Consider the following 16,639-nt stretch of genomic DNA (forward strand, 5'->3'; position numbering starts at 1 on the left):
AGTAACTATACCGATGTCCATGTCCATAATCTGATGTTAATACAAGTTAATGTATTAGGCCTCCTCTTCATTATTGGATTTCATCTGACCATCTAATACTTGCTTGGGAAATGGAGCATTTTGTTCTTAACTTCAAGAAGCTTGATTCTCACCATTGTTCATGAATTTCAAAATTTTGCCCTATTTTTAAATTATTGAACTTACTTATGATTAATACATAGATATGATTTGCACTTCATAATGACTAGCTTCATTGGTAATCTATTTATTTTGGTATATTTTCAAGGTTGGACACTGAGATATGACAAAGTCAGTGAATAACATTGACTTCCCCGGAATAGTTTTTAACAGCACAACAAAACATTAGCATTGCTTCTTGGCTGCTTATGGAAAACAGTGGTGTCTCTCAGGCATTGAGATAACTTGCAGAAGTACAACTCCTAAAGTGCATCTGATTGGTATTTAACTGGTGCCCGAGACAGATTTATGAGGGAATTTGTTTGGAGCTGGTGTTATTTTTAAGCATGCATCCTGTATTCTAGTAGATGAAGCAGCACTCAGACTTCAATCCTTAATTATTTTGCAATGACTGGAATGACAAGTGCATGGTCGAAAGAATCACAAGCTGGTTTAGAAATAAGCAAAGGTCAGTGCAAACAGGTTCAACATTTACACACATTCTAATCATAAAAAGTAAAAGTTTGTTTAAGATTGAGCCATTGTTTGTTAGCACTATTTTAATTTGTGACTGAAACTGTTTATGATTCAGATTACAATGATGCTCCAACACTGCTGCTAGGACTGCACTTAGACACAACAAAGCAATGAGATCATGCTTCCACTTTCAATAAACTAAAGACAGAAAGTTGACTTGGAAACCTTCATGTCCAATTAGCTCCCAGCCGGATCTCGCCACAGCATCCCAAGTCTTCGGAGGAATTGCCTCTTGCTGCAATGTGAGATCATCATTTTGGCAGGCTTGACACAGTAGCACACACTGCCTAGGTTATTGCTAATTCAGCAGAGTGGTCCAGACTGCTGCATCAAACAGCTGAGTAAAACTTTCCCCACCACAGAGCTCTCAATGCAAACCAAATTCACCTTTAAGCATCGTGACCATGATGCGAGGTGATAGGGGCAGGGGGTTGGCTGCTGGAGGCCCTTCCTGATGAAGGACTTTCGCCCGAAACGTCGATTTTGCTGCACTTTGGATGCCCCTGAACTGCTATGCTCTTCCAGCGCCACTAATCCAGAATCTGGTTTCCAGCATCTGCAGTCATTGTTTTTGCCTCTGCTGGAGGCCCTGTTGGTGGGTTACTGCTCTTGAGCCATTTGTGGTACATCCTGGGAAATCAACCCAGAAGGGCATCTGTGGTGTGCATCAGGATCCTCCAAATCAGCGCTGCCACAGCATGAACAGTCACAACAACTGATATAATGCTTTACAATATTGATTTGTTGCTAACCAAAGAACAGATGTCCAGCTGTAGATGAGTCTCAACACTAATGTTATTAAGATGACCAGTCACGACCAACAGGTAAGGTCATATAGAATAACTTTTTAAAAAAATTCATTTGTGGGATGTGGGTGTTGCTTGCTGAACCAGCATTGATTGCCCATCCTTGAGAAGGTGGTGGTGAATTGCCTTTTGAAGTTCACCTGCTATAGGTTGACCCACAATATCATTAGGGAGGGAATTTCAGGCTTTTGACCAAGCGACAGGGAATGAACAGTAATATATTTCTAAGTCAGGATGCTAATTGGCTTGGAAGGAAGCATGAAGCTGGTGGTGTTCCGATGTATCTGCTGCCATTGTCCATCTAGATGGAAGTGATCATCGGCTTAGAAGATCCTGTTTAAGAATCTTTGGTGAATTTCCACAGTTCATCTTGTAGATAATAGACGTTGTTGCTACCTAGCATCTCTTATTGGTGATGGTCATAGCCTGACATTTGTGTGGCACAAATGTTACTTGCCTCTTGTCAGCCCAAGCCTAGATATTGTCCAGATCTTGTTGCATTTGAACATGGACTGCTTCAGTATCTGAGGAGTCGCAAATGGTGCTGAACATTGTGGAATCATCAGCAAACATCCCCACTTCTGACCTTATGATGGAGGGAAGGTCATTGCTGAAGATGGTTAGGCCTAGGACACTACCCCAAGGAACTCCCACAGAGATGTCCTGGAGCTGAGATGACTGACCTCCAACAACCACAACCTACTTTCCTATGTGCCAGGTTTGACTTCTTCCAGCAGCGTGCATATGCCCTGATACACGTTGATTCCAGTTTTGCTAGGGTTCCTTGATGCCACACTAGGTCGAGTGCAACCTCTGGAATTGACCTCTTTTGTCCTTGTTTGAATCAAGGCTGTAAGGAGCTCAGCAGCTGGGTGGCTCTGGTGGAAGCTAACCTGGACATCACTGAGCAGGTGCTGCTTGATAGCACTGTCAATGACACATTCCATCACTTTACTGATGATTGAGAGACTGATGGGGCATTAATTGGCTTGGTTGGATTTGTTCTGCTTTTTATGTACTGGACATATCTGGGCGATTTTCCACATTACGGGGTAAATGCCAGTGTTGTAACTGTACTGGAACAGCTTGGCTAGAGGAGCGACAAGTTCTAGAGCACAAGTCTTCAGTACTATTGATCGAGCTGGCTGGAGTCCTTAAAGGACAGAGCTGCTAAACTGGGTCTGCAGCAGGTGGTGAGGGAACCAACAAGAGAGGAAAACATACTTGACCTCAACCTTACCAATCTGTCAGCTACAAATGAGTCTGCTCATGACAGTATTGGTAAGAGTGACCACCACACAGTGCAGTGTATGGCCTGTAACCTTTACAGTATCCAGCATCTCCAGCCATTTCTTGATTTCATGTGGAGTGAATCAAATTGGTTGAAGGCTGGAGTCTATAGATGGCCCACGTGGATCATTCACTCAACACTTCTGGCTGAGGATTGCTGCAAACGTTTCAGCATTATTCTCTGCATTGATGCTTTGAACACTTTCGTTATTGAATCTGGGGATATTTGTTGAGTATCCTCTTCCATTGAGTTGTTTAATTGTCCACCAACTGGAAGTGGCAGGTCTGCAGATTCTTAGATTTGATCTGTTGGATTGCTTAGCTCTGCCTATCACTTACTGCTTATGCTGTTTACCCTATATGTTTTGCAGCCTCCCCAAGTTGACACCTTATTTTCAGGTTATGCCTGGTGCTGCTCCTGGCATGCCATCCTGCACTCTCCATTGAACCAGGGTTGATCCCCTGGCTTGATGGCAATGGTTGGTAGGGGATATGCCGGGCCATGAGGTTCCAGATTGTACTGAAGTACAATTCTGCTGTTGTTAATGGCCCACAGCACTGGACATCACCTCCACATGCACTGTGCGGTGGTCACTCTTACTGATACTGTCATGGACAGATACGTCTGCAGCAGGTAGATTGTTGAGGATTAAGTCAAATACTTCTTTCTCTTTTGTTGGTTCCCTCACCACCTGCTGCAGACCCAGTTTAGCAGCTATGTCCTTTAGGACCCCAGCTAGCTCGATCAGTAGTACTGCTACCAAGTCACTCTTGGTAGTGGGCATTACTGCATCCTGTGTCCTTGCCAGCCTCCATACTTTCCCCAAGTGTTGTTCAACATGGAAGAGTACTGATTCATCAGCCGATGGAGCGCGGTATATGGTAATCAGCAGGAAATTTCCTTGCCCCTGTTTAACCTGAGGCCATGGGCCATCGTGAGGTCCAAAGTCAATGTGGAGGATTCTCGGAACAATTTCGTCCTGACGATATACTACGGTGCCACCATCTCTGCTGGGCTGGTCCTGCTGGTGGGACAGGATATATCCATGGATGGTGATGGTGATGGTGATGGTGGTGTCTGGGTCATTGTCTGTAAAGTATGACAGCTCTCCCAGTTCTGGCACTAGTCCCCAGATGTTATTGAAGCAGACACTACAGGGTCAGCAGGGCTGTTTCGCCTTTGTCTTTTCTGCTGCCTAGGTCAATGCCAGATGATCCATCCAGTTTCATTTCTTTGAGACTTTGTAGCAATTGACACAACTGAATGGCTTGCTGGACCATTTCAGAAAGCAATTGAGACTCAACCACATTGCTGTGGGTCTGGAGTCACACGTAGGCCAGACCAGGTGAGGATGGCAGAATTTCTTTACGTGAGTGAACCAGATGGGTTTTTACAACAATCAGCAATGGATTCATGATCACCATTAGACTTTTAACTCTAGATATTTTATTGAATTCAAATTCCACCATCGTCTGTGGCAGGATTAGAAACCAGGTCCCCAGAGCATTACCAGAGTTTCTGGATTAATCGTCTAGTGATAATATCATTAGGCCATCTCGTCCCCCTTCACTACTGCGAAGTTTCTGGATGTACTGAGAATATTTCAATGAAGCTGCTGTGGTGAGTTCCTGCATATGGCAGGGAGTGTTGCTGCTCATAGGAAAGGCAGGCGAATGAGATAATCTCTTTCACACAAGGGTTTCAGCAAGTATGGGAACTACATTACCTCTGAGCTTGCAAAAGGGTGAGGCTTGAATATTGGCAACAGAGAGAGGAAGCTTTGCACAAAGTCATCTAACAAGTTGGAGCTAAATTCATTTTTTATTTATCATGTTTCTGTCATTTATTGCTCATCCCTCGTTGTCCTTGATGAGGAGATGGGCTGCCTCTTGAAATGCTGCCATCCATGTGGAGTTGGAAAGGGTTTTCGGATTTGCACTTAGTGGTAGTAAAATATCAGCAATGTATTTACAGTTAGGATGGCGAGTGGCTTGGTGGGAATCTTGCATATGAGTGGTGTGCCCATTTAGCTGCTGCTTTTGTCCTCCGAGAAATTGGTTGTGGGTTTGGAAGATGCTGTCACAGGAACCTGAGTGAGTTGCTGCAGTGAATCTTGTAGATGTTACACACTGCTGCTACAGTACAATAATGTGGAGCCAATCAACCAGGCTTTTTTGTCTTGGATAGGTAAAACTTCTTGAGTATTGTTGAGACTGCACTCATCCTGCCAAATGGAGAGTATTCTATAACCTCCTTGATGTGTGACTTAATTTTCAATGATGGGCAGGCTCTGTTCCTGATTAAGGGCTTTTGCCCGAAACGTCAATTTTACTGCTCCTCGATGCTGCCTAAACTGCTGTGCTTTTCCAGCACCACTCTAATCTAAACTTTGGTTTCCAGCATCTGCAGTCATTGTTTTTACCTTGGCTCTAGAGAGTCAGGATTTGAGCTACTCGCAGGTCCAGTTGAGTTTCTGGTAATGGTAACCCCCAGGTGGTTAATCGTGGGAATTCAGTGATCATGATGCTTTTGAATAGTAAGGGATGATGGCTATAGTCACAGAATCATAGAGATGTATAGCACGGAAACAGACCCTTCAGTCCAACCCGTCCATGCTGACCAGATATCCCAACTTAGTCCTATCTGCCAGCACCTGGCCCATATCCCTCCAAGCCCTTCCTATTCATATACCCATCCAGATGCCTTTTAAATGTTGCAATTGTACCAGCCTCCACCACTTTATCTGGCAGCTCATTCCATACACGTACCACCCTCTGCATGAAAAGATTGCCCCTAAGGTCTCTTTTATATCTGTCCCCTCTCACCCTAAACTTATGCCCTCTAGTTCTGGATTCCTCCCCATCTCAAGTGAGAAGACCTTGTCTATTTACCCCTCATGACTTTATAAACCTCTATAAGGTCACCCCTCAGGCTCCAACTCTCCAGGGAAAACAGCACTAGCCTATTCAACCTCTCCCTATAGCTCCCTATAGCTCTGCCCCAGAGGGCAGTGGAGGCCCAGTCTCTGGATTCATTTAAGAAAGAGTTGGATAGAGCTCTCAAAGATAGTGGAATTAGGGTTATGGAGATAAGATAGGAAGAGGATACTAATTAGGAATGATCACCCATGATCATATTGAATGGCGGTGCGGTCTCGAAGGGCTGAATGGCCTACTCCTGCACCTATTGTCTATTGTCCATTGTCTATTGTCTAAATCCTCCAACCCTGGCAACATCCTTGTAAATACTTTCTGAACCCTTTCAAGTTTCACAACATTTTTCTGATAGGAAGGAGACCAGAATTGCACGCAATATTCCAAAGCATTCTTGGTAATCCAAGGTGAAGGATAGGAAAAATTTCTGGTTGTAACAGGCTGCTCCTTTTTTGAGGTATTTTAGGTGTTGGAGGTGATTTTCTCGAACACCAGGAGCAACAACTGCTTTTTTTTATGCTGTTGCACTATTTTGGAACTTTAGGTTAGATTTTCTCTTTTTGGAGATGTCTTTGCCTGATATGTCCACTTCTTGAAATTCCTTTAAGAACATAAGAACTAGATGTGGGAGTAGGCAACTCAAACCCTCGAATATGGCTGATCTCACCTTCGTCTAACTACACTTTCCTGCCTGTTCTCCATAACCCTTTAACCTGCTGCTTAGTAAAAATCGGCCTACCTCCGATTATATGTCCCCAAAACCATCATAATTTGGGTTAGTGAATTTGACAGATTCACATCCTTTCAACAGCAGTAATTTCTCCTCATGTCTTTTTTGAACCTTATTCTAAAACTTCATTCTAGATTGCCCATGTGAGGACACATCCTCTCTACATCTACGATGTCAATCCTCTTCAGCATCTTATAGACCTCAAGTAGATCTCCTTGCATTCTTCTAAACTCTAGACAGTGTCGGCCTAAACTCTCTTCATAAGACTAAACACCGTCTCTGGAATCGATCTCGTGAACCTCCTCTGAACAGCCTTCACCACAACTCCATCCGGTTTTACGTAAAGGAACCAAAGCTGTACGTAATATCCTACGTGTGGTCTCACTAATGCATTTTACAGTTGTAGCAACACTTCTCTCCTTTTGTTTTACTGTCACATGAGGCTGGCAGTAACACTGGCCAATGCATACAGAATGCTGAGTGTGCATTCTTATTAACGTCATCCTATATGCTATCCCATTAAAATTCTCATTTGCCTCTCCTATAGCAGGTCCCCCTGTGACGAGTTCCTCTTGCAAACTGTTCTTTCCATTTGCCTGGCTGCAGCACACTCTTTCAGTCATTTACGGATACAAAGGGAGCTACAGAGATAGGGGATGCATTATACTTTTTCCAAAAATCGTTGGATTCTGGAGAAGTGCCAGAGGTTTGGAAAACTACTAATGTGACACTCCTATTCAAAAATCGTAGAATCCCTACTGAATCATAGAATCCCTACATTGTGAAACCAGGCCATTTGGCCCAACAGGTCCACACTGAGCCTCCAAAGGGTTGTGAGTCTTCGGAACTCCTTGCTACATAGAGCTGTGGGGGCAACGTCTTTGTGGATATCTAAGGCTGAGGTAGATAGATTCTTAATCAGTTGGGGAAAGGGCAGGGAATTGGACATGAGGAATGTTGAATCAGCCATGATCCTATTGCATGGTGGAGCAGGCTCCATGGCTGAACAGCTTACTCTGTGCCTATTTCTTGTGGTCTTATATCAATTCTGTAACAGCTTCTGAGATAAGCATACCTGAGCTGGTGGGAAATGGCTTCCACTCTCTTTCCTCCTTCTGTGGCTGGGTAAGTGGTAGTCCTTGGTTCATCCGATGGGAAGAACTTAGAAAGGTAAATTGAGGAGGAAAGCGAGTTTGGAGTGGGAAGTAAAAATAACAAGGCCATACTATTGAGCTGAAAATGTGTTGCTGGAAAAGCGCAGCAGGTCAGGCAGCATCCAAGGAGCTGGGGAATCGATGTTTCGGGTATGAGCCCTTCTTCAGGAATCTATTGAGCACCTCCATTGCTCATCTCGGCGGTGTGCTCTAGGGGCCCTGGTGCGACTTTGTAAAGTCCCTCCTATCAGTGTAAGTGTGGGCAGGCAACAGCAGCTTTTCTTTAACACGGTGGCACAGTGGTTAGCACTGCTGCCTCACAGCGCCAGAGATCCGGGTTCAATTCCCGCCTCAGGCAACAGACTGTGTGGAGTTTGCACGTTCCCTCCGTGTTTGCGTGGGTTTCCTCCGGGTGCTCCGGTTTCCTCCCACAGTCCAAAGATGTGCGGGTCAGGTGAATTGGCCATGCTAAATTGCCCGTAGTGTTAGATAAGGGGTAAATGTAGGGGTATGGATGGGTTGCGCTTCGGTGGGTCGGTGTGGACTTATTGGGCCGAAGGGCCTGTTTCCACACTGTAAGTAATCTAATCTAATCTAAAGGTGGGTTAGTGGTGCTGGATGAATTCAGAGAATGTTGTTTAGCCCACTCTGCTGAGGGGTCAGACAGCCAGAAATGCAGGCCCTATATGGACCAACATTACAACCAGGTAAACAAGGAAGCAGCACCAAACTTACATGATGCTTGTCTCCATGGCAACGCGCAGATATATGTCGCGAATTCTGGCCCATGCCCAAAACAAGCACAATGTAATTTTCAGCTCTGCACATGCTAACAAAATCACAGGATACTACAAATTAAGTGATACAATGGGATTAAATATAACAGATAGCAAGATCCATTTCTAGAACTTTGCTTCTCAGTTCTCAGTTCTGTAGCCAATGACGTGGTGATGAATTAATTTTCTGATTTCTAGTCACTTGCTTAGTTAAACAATTAGCTAAAGTGACTCAGAAAAAAGGGATTATTTTGACTGACATGGATTTTGAAGTATTTCTTTGAAAAAAAATGTTGCTATTTCCAAAATGTAGTCATCCAAAATAATTGGGTGACTAGCATGCCGATCTATATCAATAATCTCTCCACTGACACCCCACCCTCAGTAAACTGCGAATGACATGACACAGGCAATTGTTTCGGGTAGATAAAAGTTAAAAATAAAAAAGTGATGACATTACAACAGCTTCAACAACCAGGAGGGAGTAGCCTTAAACTGGTTCCGAATAGTTTTGGTTCCTAAAAGCGGTTTAATTATGTTATGATTGTGTTAACAATACATTTACAGCATCTTGTCTACAAATTACCAGGAAGTTTGTTTAATCTCTGGTGAGTCAATAAAAAGGCTTTCCAGTCTGGTTAGAAGATGATTTGATCATTAAATGCTTGGTCACAATTCTTGTGGAGAAGTTGGTGTTTTGAGCTAAAATGTGCAATCAATGGAACAGCATCAACTATCCATAACTTAACCCAGCATGGCACATTCTTCTTTCTTATTTCTGGCCCTTGTTGAATTTCTGTGCTTGCTTCTCAACATGCTTTGGGTAATTAATGCAGTCTGCAATCACTGCCAGATGTGGACGATACAGGCCTCTTCCCTGCACCCTTTGGCTTCACCCATCTAAAGTCACAATGGCCTGACCTTCGTTTTTATTTCAATGCAAGATGGCTGCCCTTGTGTCTCAATTGCTCCAACGAAATGAGCTATTGTAGCGAAGGGGCTTTGACCTTCACCACTAGCTTACACCTCAGTCCATCCTGTCCTTCCATCCCTCCACACCCAAAGTGAGGTTTCCTAAAAGTCACCCTAATAGCTTCAAATAGCAGCTCTCTGCAAAAATCAAGTTTGGGGTTGGACAGTCAAGAAAGTGGGTGAAAAAGACGTTTGTCAAAAGGAGGAACGAAAATAGGATTTTAAAGAATTTCAAAATATATAACTAGAACTGAAATGAATGTTCCATTCTGCCTGGAGAAAAGTCCCCTGAAAATAGGAGTTGACTGGAGATTAATGCAGGCATTAGTGACACTACTCCATCAGCCTTGTGGTTATTGTGTCAGAATGCAGGCCACAGGCTGTGCACACATGTGTGCGCTTGTTACCCTAGCAGCTGTAGCTAAGATATATAACAGCCGTTCAACACTCACAAATAAATAAATGTGTGAGTAACTAAATCACTACCTCACATATATATTCCAGCACTGATGGACATTCTTTCCTTTCCAAAATAAAATTGCAACGATAAGCATTGTTCTGGAACGCAAAATGTTCCACTTCTTGAACCAACTACAGGAACATGAATGGAACTTGAAAAATGTTCACAGAGCCAAGTTTTTTGTAAAATAGATATCTTTCCAAAGAAAAAGTTCCAATGCCACTGAAAACAAAATCACTGAAATTTGTTTCAATTCTTAACAGCTACGTTCACCTGATCATAGGCATCCACTCCACCACAGCATCAAAGTTCAAGGGAGTCAGGGCAGTCTCAGCTCAGTGCCTATTTTAGGAAAGAGATATTACTTGAAGGGCTTCTCTCTTCTGAGAGTGTTTTTGTAGAACTGTGTGGTTTTAATGAAAATGCTTCAGTCAATATGCTTTCAAAGTGCAAGCTGCTGCCAGAGATTTCTCTGGAAGGGTATCATTATTTTCAGCTACTCTCCACATAGAAAATTTGTTTTCACTGCATTGGTAGAAGTTGAGCTGCAACATCTTCAATGTAAAATTATAAGATACCTCTCCGTCCACGTGCCTGAGATAATCAAATGTGAATGAATCCAATGGACTGTTGCAAGTCCATTGGAATCCCATGTTCAACTTTCATGATATTTTGGACATACATCAGTTAAACATAACTAGGCTCATGTTCTGCTTGGGGAGAAGGTTAATACCTGTCATTCATAGAACTCAGTCTGTAAAACTTGGAAAAACTGGTGATCACCTTCAACAAAGCTGATGTCACCCAAAAAAGCCAATACACATTAAACAGCGTACAACTGAAGAGCAGTCTATAACTAAAAACCTTCAATATGATTGTGTTAGTTTCCATTTGATAGGATTTCAGTATTTTCATGAATATTTTGAGATCACAATCTGACCCTTTTCAGTGAAAACCAAAACAACAGTTTCACGAATATATACAAAATACATATCATTATGTAAGCTACATCTACATTCAAAATTCTGTTAGTTATAGAAAGGGGCATTTTTATGGCAATTTTTGAAGTGAACGCTGAGTGTTGATGATGGAAAATTTATTTCCAGACTTGGCGAAAAGTAAACAAACTGTAGAAGTTTCTGGAAGTGAAGAGCTATGAGCATAGACTGGACATTTTTAAAAATATTTTGCAAATAAAATTCCTACACTATCTGTTGTGTCATTCTTAAGTAGCTCTTAGATGCAGGGTATGAATTTGTTCTGGTGAAAATGGGATGCTGACATCGCTATCCCATCCTCTCTGTGACCTTGGCAACCATCTTCTGACTGCCTGGAGGACACTGGAATGCTGGGTGGGGCATCTCCCCAGCTACAGAACTTTCCTGAGTCACTGCGGCAACCTGAGATGCTGCTGTCATGGCAAAAGGACTAAGAAATAATTTCAACACTCAGGGTGATACTGCAAGTCCCCAGAAGCAGGGATCAGACACTTCTTCACCCTAGTGAGGCGCACTTGTACCTCTCCGCTATCTTGTGAAGGATGAGGGCTTCATGGAGGATGCAGGTGCATTGACCCTCTGTCACCCTGCCACTGCTGCATAGATCTGCAATGGATTGTGTACACATCTCTGGCATCCACTGAATTGACCCACTGAGAAGTGCCAGTCTCTTGATGGAAGAGACCATATGTGCAGAGGAGAAGGTCATTGCCGAACACAGGACCTGGATGGACACCTTCGTCCTGAGAACCAGGATATTGATACTCTTCGAAATCTCTGCCAAGTCCTCATGTAACTTGCACTGAACTACCAGCACCTGCCATTTCAAAGACAACAGCAGAGACTCATCATCAGCCCAGGGTTCATCATGGGCCCGGCCTCTCACAACATTCTAACTGCAAGACGCTTCAGTTGTCACAGTCTCCAACAGCTGGGCAGGCTTGTGCATGGTGCTCAAAACAGGTTGTCGGCCAAAGTCTACTCTTGAGTGTATCCTGTTGAGGTCTCAGAATTTGAGCTGGTGATGGGTACGTAGGTGGAGTTGGGCAGGGAGGTTTACAATGTGACATGATGTTCTCTGAAGTGCCCTCTTCCTCCACTTCAAAGCTGGACATAGACCATCCCCACTCAGTGATGCCAGCTCTTTGTTGCTGTGATTGACTTGTTAGACAGAACAAAACATTTACCAACAATTGTCCCTGTAGCTAAGAGCTCACATTAATTGGCTGCTCTTCACATAAATGCCCTTGCATTTGTGATTCAAGAGACTTCCTATGTATTTATCTGAAGTGTTCTTGTGCTGGTTCAGCCTCTCATAGCTGTATCTGTCCTAGCCATGTCTGACAGAGTAGCCACCATGCTACTATATAATCTCCAAAGCCACACCCTCGGATAAGCAAATTGATTACAAAAATTAAGCCCTGACATGGTAATTTATTATTTTTTCAAGAAATATGAGGTTTCACTGGCCTGGCCAGCAGTTATTGTCCTTCTCAAAATACTCTTGATCAGTTAGTGGTGAACAGCAGTTCATTTGATGTAGACAGACTCACAATACTATTATGGAGGGAGTTCTAGGATTTTGACGCTGAAGGAACGGCGATATATTTCCACCCTCGAACTGATGTTTGTGTGGAGTTTGCACATTTGCCCTGTGTCTGCATGGATTTCCTCCGGCCGCTCCAGTTTCCTCCCATAGCCCAAAGATGTGCATGTTAAGTGGATTGGCGATGCTAAATTGCCCGTAGTGTCCAGGGATGTGCAGGCTAGATGGATTAGCCATGGGCCAGTGTTACAGTGATAAGGTAGTGGGGGTGGGTTTGGGGAGAGATACTCATTGGAGGGTCAATGTAGACTCAATGGGCCAAATGACCTGTTGCCACACTGTAGTGATGCTATGATTCTCTAATTCTGGGGGGAATAGTAACTGGTGATGTTCCCATGTAACTGCTACCATTGTCTGTTAAGATGGAAGTGTTTGTGAGTTTGCAAAGTGATGTCTAATGAGTGCATCCTGGCTGTAAGTGGACTTGGTTTCGAGAGTGTGGTGCTGGAAAAGCACAGCAGGTCAGACAGCATACGAGGAGCAGGAAAAATCGATATTTCGGGAAAAAGCCCTCCATCAGGATTCTTGATTAAGGCTTTTACCAAACACATTGATTCTCCTGCTCCTCGGATGCTGCCTTTTTCCAGCACCACACTCTCGACTCTAATCTCCAGCATCTGCAGTACCCACTTTCACACTCTAGGTGGTCTTGGACCACTCTAGAACCCTCTTGGAAGGTCTTCAAATTTCTGAAGTATTTTAATAAAATACAAACAAAATACTTTCATTTGCAGCTGTTCTGAGTATAGTTAGTTGAGAGAGCTTGGGAAGAGGGCTTGAGTCAGGCCTAAATGTCAGCTTAGCTTGGTTGTGAGAATAAGCTACGTCTGAGCTGTAAAGATCATGTAAATTGCAAAGATAATTCAGTCCCGTTATGGTCAAAACTTACATATGATTTGAGTCCATGTAATAAATTAGATTATCAATCTCTAATTGATTTCTTTGATTCATATTTGCTCCATTGGTGAAACAAAAAGGAGTTAAATTGTTCATTAATAGTTGTAGAGAAACCAGGACCCCAATGTTTTAGCTTAATGAAAAGTCTAGCTGGGCCCAGTAAATTTTCTGCAGTAATTTCTGAGCAGATGTAGCCTTAGCAGTACTTCTGAGTTTATTTTTATCCTATCTAGATGCCATATCAATGTACTGCATAACTTACACTTATCAAATGAAAGCCAAACAACTCCTGAAACATAAAACACCAACGGTTAAATGCAACGTGCTTAAAATACAATGCATGGCAGTTGCCATGGCAACAGGCCACCTTTTGCTTAATGGTGCATGTTGTAGGCATTTCTCACTTGAGATTGACAACTGGACACCTTGATTGACTAGAAGCGCTGTGGTGATTTATAATACATTGAAAGGGTGATAGCACAGAATTTCTGAAAGCGGTCATTTCCTCTACTTCTTCTCTTTGTGTTATTACAAAACTATCTGTCCTTCTCTTTGCTGCTAACATCCTTAATTGATCTGAATTAATAGCATGGAAATGGGATTAGCAACATTAGGAGGAAATCCTCTGACATATAATGACATGTTGTCGTTCATTTTGTTCCCTCTGTTTGTCTATTTATCATCAGATGTTTGGCAGCAACGGTTTTTGACTGTCCGCCAACAGGCTGATGTTTCACTGCAGGTTTCAGGTTGTGAAGCAGTCGGATACATTATAGGAAATACCTACCCAAGCTGGAGACACCAGGGTTGATTTTCAGCTTTGCTGCACAATGAATGGCAGACTGCACCATTTCGGAGGCCCGAACCATTTTCACCATCTGACTTTTATTTGTCTAATGCCAGCAGTCTGTGAGCGCTGAGCTGATGTTTACAGGCAGCTCACTGAACTGAGTGTGAGGTGGAGGGGATGGGAGAGGCGCACTGTTGTGTAGTAGGGAAGGAGCAAAAAAATCCAGGGATTTATTGATGAAGCTGAAATGGTAGTTGGATGATAGAGGGAGAGCAGTCAATTGTGGCATGGTAGAGGAGGGTGAATATGCAATTGTGAAGGAGTCAGGGTCTATCTCAATGGCGGGATGAGAAAATTCAAGTAACTTCTCATACCAACAAACTTCTTTGAGAATTTGGCAATGCATCTTTTTTCAAGGCAAACTGAAGCAGGCCTTTAAATCTCCACCATGCAGCCTATTGTCTGGCTAGTACCAACAAATGAAGTCTATGTGATGTCTGCCTTGCCCATTGATAATTGTCACGTAAAGCTGTAGCCAGTATCGTGGTTTGCAGAATTAAGCTAGACATTGGGCGGATGGACACACAGAGCACAATCAGATAGGCCGTTGGACCAACGAATGGCAGACGGAGTTTAACTTTGATAAACGTGAGGTGCTGCTTTTTGGAAAGGCATATCAAAGCAGGACTTATATTCTTAATGGTAAGGTCCTGGAGCGGTGATCTTATAGAGATTTTTTAAATCATGAGGGGCATAGATATGGTAAATAGACAAGGTCTTTTCTCCAGGGTGGGGGAGTCCAAGACTAGGAGGGCATGGGTTTAAGGTGAGAAGGGAACGATTTAAAAGGGACCGAAGGGGAAACTGTTTCATGCAGAGGGTGGTGTATGTGTGGAATGAGCTGCCAGAGGAGGTGGTGGATGCCAGTACTATTACAGTATTTAAAAAGCATCTGGATGGATGTATGTCTAGGAAGGGTTTAGAGACATGTGGATCAGATGCTGGCAAATGGGACTAGATTAATTTAGAATATGTAATCGGCATGGACGATTTGGACCGAAGGGTCCGTTTCCATGCTGTACATCTCTATGACTTTATAACTGAGTGGTGACTGAAGGAGGAACAGCAGTAATGAATTGACGGAGAGACAAGGGCTGGGGCAGCCAGACTGCAGGGCTAAGTGTTAACAGCAGCAATAAATTGAGTGAGATGCAGAGCTCCAGACAGACAGAGCACAGGCGTGGGCTGGGGCAGCAGTAAAAAATAAAGCAGGTGACTGAGCCCCAGAGTATGCAGCTAAGTGCAGCAATGTATATTTAGCAAAGGAAAATCATGGAAATACACCCCAGGGTAACAAATAGGTCCTTCATTTGTGAAGTTTACCATTGTCTTTATTTCTGTAAATGAAGACAGCGAGTTAAACCAAGAAATGTACTTAATTACCTAATAGGATTTTAAGTTGGTATGTTTTACATTTGGTATATGAAAAGCAGCTTAAGTCTAAATCATATGTTTTATTTAAGTTAACCTGTGTTGTATAATGTCTGGTGGTCAGTATACTCTCAACATATGTGCTCATGATATTATCACTGTATCATAGCATGTAACTTGAGGGTAAAAAGATCTCATTTCGGGTTCCTGTGACACAGTAGTGGTATCCCTACCTGTGGGCCAGGAAGTCTGGGTTCAACTCCTTCCACATCAGAGATGTGTCATAACACATCTGAACTGATTGATTAAAAATATTTATAAAGATCTCACATCCCATCAGACACTTGAAGCATGAAACACTAATAGGAGTTTGCTGCTCAATGCTAATCCAATGTTTGAGTGTAATGTTAGTCATAATAAATGTGTTTTGGATTCCTCCACTTCCTGCAAATAATATCCAGTTTCTTATGTTATGAGGGGTAACCTGCACTAAGCATGGGGAGAGACAGATAGCACTCAGGGCAAATGGTAACACATTAGGTGATTAAGAGTAGGTTAGACAGCAATAATGTCTCAATTAAGTTTGACAATGATTGTATCTGGATGCACAGAATATGATAACTGTTGTTAGTGAACTTTAGATGTACATAGCCAGATGTACATACAATGTGATGTCAAAGCAAATACTGAGACCTGACTCAAAAAAGGGCAGAACTGGGTTCTGCAAATTCTGGATACAAGACATTCTGGAAAACTATGGAAGTAACGAAAAGGAGAAGAGGTGCAGCATTGGGGTTAAGAACAATGTTACAAAGCTGAAGAGAATGTCCTAATGCGAAGTGTAATAATTCTCTTTTACTTCCTCCCTTCTCATTGTCTAAGGCCCCAGACACACCTTCCAGGCAAAGCAATGGTTTATTTCTTTTAGGCTAGTTTATTATATTCACTACTCACAATGCGGTTGCCTTGAGATGAGATGGAATGCAGACGAGGTGATTTCTTTGTAGAACATCTACACCCTACTGTAAGATGAGTCCAGTTACTTGGCACTTCAATATGTCATGTTGCTACTATGTTACCA

The sequence above is a fragment of the Hemiscyllium ocellatum genome, chromosome 3, assembly GCF_020745735.1.
Source record: "Hemiscyllium ocellatum isolate sHemOce1 chromosome 3, sHemOce1.pat.X.cur, whole genome shotgun sequence".
Lineage (NCBI taxonomy): Eukaryota > Metazoa > Chordata > Chondrichthyes > Orectolobiformes > Hemiscylliidae > Hemiscyllium > Hemiscyllium ocellatum.